Here is a 5,269-nt window from a genome sequence, read left to right as displayed (position 1 = left end):
AGCTGGGTGAGTGGGCTCAAGCATGTACATTAAGAGGCAAAATGGGATAGTTTAACTGGTATATGACCTCCTAGGAACATATGACTGGTAAGGGAAGAACACCTCAAATGAGCACGTGGACAACTCTAGTAAACATCTCACCTCCCAAGTGCTAGCAGGCCACTGCACATGCGGACAGCCTACTCCAAGGGAAAAATCGGGGGACAGGAGGCAAGACCCCAGAGATACGGCAACATATAAAACCTCAAGTCAAAAGGTCAAACCGTGCACTTGATCTCTCAAGTTGCCCACTTGGCCCTCTTCCGCGTGTATTTTACTTAGTTTCATTTCTGCTCTAAAGCTTTTTCTTTTTCTTTCACACTGTGCAACTCCCCTCTAAAGCTTTTTAATAAACCTTCCCTCCTGCTCTAAAACTTGCCCCGGACTCTCCTTCTGCCTAGGGCTCCTCGGTTGAATTCTTTCCTCTGAGGAGGCAGGAAGTGAGGTTCCTGCAGACCTGTATGGATTTGCCACTGGTAACACCTTCTACAGCTTCCTGGATGCCAGCCCCAGTCCTGGCAGAATGATTCCCTCTAACCTCTTTTTGCCTCTTCGGGGATTTTTATATTGTTTTCAGGAATATGAGCATACTGGTGTTCATCCCACAATTAGGCCATAAACGCTTTGAGAGAGTGTGTGTTAATTAAAACCATTTTTATTTATCTCCTCAGTTGGGCTACAGGAGCACTGTTTACAGGAAATTCATTAAGAATGGTTACTCCTGAAATTGGTCAAGAAGGGACCTTGGGAAAGTTACTTAACCTCTCTCTAAGATCAAGTCTCCTGGCTCGTGAAATGGGCACTACTGGTACTTTACAAAGTTGTGGTGGTGATTAGATGAAATCATATATGTAAAGCTCCTAACACAATGCCTGGCATACAGCGAGTGGCATCTACTTCATGATATGTGTTCTATTTTTTTATCTCACCTTCCTTTTGCACATGGCGTATGCTGAGTATTTTTAGAATAAATGGATTAATAAGTGGCTCATTCTTCTCCCTTTGTCTAAAACAGGTATTCTTCACCCTATTCTCCTTTCAACACACCGGAGAGGCTCTCACCTGTGCTCTCCCATTAGTACACTCTCAGCAACACATTGTACCGTGGCAGAATTCCCAACAGAGGGCCACATTCCCCGGGACACCTATCCACAGTCAACAGGAATGTAATTTGAAAACCTTTGTAAAATGTCCCAGAGCAGTAGACACGTCTGGTTGAGAAACGCTAATGAGGAACATTTTCCCTCCACTAAACTGCATTTTCCTTTTCTTAAAGACCCTGCACAAATTCACCCTTTCCATGAAACTTCCCAAAATAAACCCTTCTTACCATATTGCTCCAACTAGATAGTATGCACCTTGAAAGTGACCACATTTCCTTTTCTTACTTTACAACCAAGAAGTCAAAGTCACATTTGAAGCCCCACATTTTTATGATTGTGCTGAACATCATGGTGTATAGTCTCAGCCTCACACTTTATTCATATTCACATGATCCTGATTATTATTATTATTATTATTTTTAGACACAGTCTGGCTCTGTTACCCAGGCTGGAGTGCAGTGGTGCGATCTCAGCTCACTGCAACCTCCAACTCCTGGGCTCAAGCCATCCCCCCACCTCAGCCTCCTGAGTAGCTGAGCCCACAGGTGTGCACTACCATGCCTGGCTAATTTTTGTAGAAAGGGAGTTTTGCCATGTTGCCCAAGCTGGTCTCTCAAACTGCTGAGCTCAAGCAATCTGCCTGCCTTAGCTTCTCAAAGTGCTAGGATTATAGGTGTGAGCCACCACACCTGGCCTGATCCTGATTTTTTTTCACTATTTTATATTATAGATCCAGATATAGCTAGACATAACATAGTATAGACATAGTTGTAGATATAGATATGAGATGGGGGAGTGAGATTGAGTGTAATGAATAAGCACATTGGGAATCAGACCAAACTGACTTTGAATACCGGCTCAACCACGTCACGTATGTAAAGTCTTGGATAACTTACTTAATCCTTTTGAGCCTTGGTTTTCCAGTTTACAAAATGGAAATGATGTGTGCCTACTTCATACAATTGTCTTGAGGTTGAAAAAAGGACTTATCACAAAGCCTGACACAAAATAAATGTTAAATAAATGATGATGATGATGATGATGATGATGATGATTTTGAGATAGGGTCCTGCCCTGTTGCCCAGGCTAGAGTGCAGTGGTGCAATCATGGCTCACTGCACCCTGGACTTCCTGGGCACAAGTGAACTTCCCACCTTAACCTCCCGAGTAGCCAGGACTACAGGCATGTGCCACCATGACCAGCTCATTTTTGTATTTTTTGTAGAGATGGAGACTATGTTGCCCAGGCTGGCATCATTATTATATTAAAGGTATCTAAACTGGTTCAGCACCATTAATAGTCCCTCTTCATCCATCACCTCAGGGCATTCCTCCAGGCTATGTCTCTGTCAATCATTCTCGCTCTGTTCTGACTAGCTGCAGTTCCTTCCTTTGCCACATCCTTCTTTGGCTTCTGCTTCTCTGTCCAGCCCTCTTGGCCTCACTTTTTTGCTGTCACTGTATTAGTCCATTTTCACACTGCTGATAAAGACGTAACAGAGACTGAGCAATTTACAAAAGAAAGAGGTTTATTGGGCTTACAGTTCCACATGGCTGGGCAGGCCTCACAATCATGAAGGAAGGCAAGGAGGAGCAAGTCACGTCTTACATGGATGGTGGCAGGCAAAAAGAGAGAGAACTGGCGCAGGTGAACTCCTCTTTATAAAATGATCAGATCTCGTGAGATTTATTCACTGTCACGAGAACAGCATGGAAAAGACTTCCCCCCATGATTCAGTGATCTCTCACCAGGTCCCTCACACAACACATGGGAATTCAAAATGAGATTTGGTTGGGGACACAGCCAAATCATATCAGTCACCTTGGTTTTAGATATTCTGGTTTTTCCCCTGGACACTGTCCTTGGGGTCTTCCTCAGTTTCACTCTGTCACCCATAAATCATCCTTCTCAACTGTGTACCCAGCCTAGCACTTGGAACTGTAAATCCCGTATGTTTAGATAGGGCATGAAGGCTGTCTGAAGCCTCAAATCTTTTGTGATGATACAAATACGCTATGACCACTATAGTGGTCAACATAGTGAGCTTTGTGTTGATTTAGTTGCCAGTAAATACATGGACCAGTAAACAAATTTACTATGTTGTTGACTGAGAGAGAAAAGTTGGGGGAGTTTACTGCTAGAAACAAATACTTGGATGGGTTATGCTAATTAAAAATGGAAAGTTTGCACTCTGGATAGGGATAAATGAATTCACATATTTGTACTAGAGTTTTCAGTTTGATCCAGTAGGGGTCTGGCATACTGGGATCTCTTAAAGGTCTTAGTGATTTGTAATCTTTGTATAGCGAATTGCTCAAAGATGATAGTCTCTCTCTCTTTCTCTTTTAAACTTTTTATTTAGACATGATTATAGGAAAATACAGCACCAAGGGGCCCCATATACTCATTACACAGTTTTCCTCAAATACCTTTCCATAGTACAATATCAAAACCAGGAAATTGAGATTGGTGCAATGTGTGTAGATACCTCTATGAGATTTTATCACAAGTGTAGATTATGTAACCACCACCACAATGAAGATTCAGAACTCTTTCATCAGCACAAAGATCATCCTCATACTACCTCCGTATAGACACATTCACTTTCTTCTCCTCCACTATCCCTAAACCCTAGCAGCCCTAATGTATTTCCCATATCTATAATTTTATTACTTACAGAATGTTCTATAAATGGAATCATATAGCATGTGATCTTTTGAGATTGGCTTTTTGTTCCACTATTTTTATCCCTGAAATCCATCCAACTTGTTTCATGTATCAGTAGTTTATTCCTTTTCATTGCTGAGTAACATTCTGTGGTATGGCTATAACACAGTTTGTTTATTCATCTATTACTAGCTTCTAGGTTTGGCTATTACAAACAAACCTGCTGTGAATATTGTGTACAAGTTTTTGTGTGGATGTAAATTTTCATGTCTCTGGGATAAATGCCCAGGAGTGTGATTACTGGGTTGTATCATAAATATATGTTTAATTGTTTACGAAACTGCCCGACTACTTTCTGGTGTGTCTGTACTGTCTTACATACCCACAAATAAATGTATGAGAGATCCAGTTTCTTTGCATCCTTACTAGCATTTGGTATCATCATTTTTTATTTTAGCTATTCTAGTAGGTTTACAGTAATAGCAGCTCATGCTCTTAATTTGCATTTCCCTAAAATCTAATGAATTTAATATTTTCATGTACTTATTTGCCATCTGTATATCCTCTTTGGTGAAAGTTTCCTCATGTACCTTGCCCATTTTCTAATTGTATTGTTTGCTTTTATACTGTTGAGTTCAGGGAATTCTTTATGCATTCTATCTATGAATACTCTATCATGTATGTGACTTGTAAATATTTTCTTCCAGTCTGCAGCTTGTCTTTTCAGTGTCTAAAGAGGGTTTTCACAAAGAAAATTTTAAAAATAATTCATGTCCAATTTATAGATTTTTTTTTCTTTTATGGATTTGGTGTCATATCTAGGTCTCTTTACCAAGCCCTGGGTCCCTAGGATTTTCTCCTACATTTTTTTCTAAAAGAGTTTTATAGTTTTATGTTTTACATTTAAATCTATGATTCATTTTGAGTCCATTTTCTGGAAGGTTTGAGGTTTATGTAGAGATTTTTTTTTTTTTTCCTGTGGTTGTCCAGTCGCCGCAGGACCAGTTGTTGAAAAGGCTATCCTTCTTCCACTAAATTGGTTTACACTTTTGTCAAAAGCCAGTTAGTCAAATGATGCTCTTTTAACAGTTTCAGCTGATTAGATCCAGTTGTGGTGATACAGCATTTTGTGTTCATATTCATAGGCAAATGCTGTTATAACTGGAGTTTTTCCTTTTCCATGGCATAGGCAGAATATAAATGTATGAATAATTATACCTGAATTCCTAAGTACCTTTAGTAGCCCTAAAGCTAGAACATATGCATGACCAGTTAGTAAAGTCTGCTTGGATCTTTCTATGTCATATAATGTATTTTGAAGCCTGGGTCTGCATATATAAAAGCTTTTAAGAGTATGGACCATATGTCCCTTTTCCTTAGTTCATCTCTATACAGTATAAAATCCATGAATATAACCCACTTGTTGGTGAATACAAACACAGATGCTCACCTGCCTTCT

Source organism: Mandrillus leucophaeus, unplaced genomic scaffold (assembly GCF_000951045.1).
Source record: "Mandrillus leucophaeus isolate KB7577 unplaced genomic scaffold, Mleu.le_1.0 Scaffold347, whole genome shotgun sequence".
NCBI classification, from domain to species: domain Eukaryota; kingdom Metazoa; phylum Chordata; class Mammalia; order Primates; family Cercopithecidae; genus Mandrillus; species Mandrillus leucophaeus.
This window is presented reverse-complemented; position numbering follows the sequence as displayed.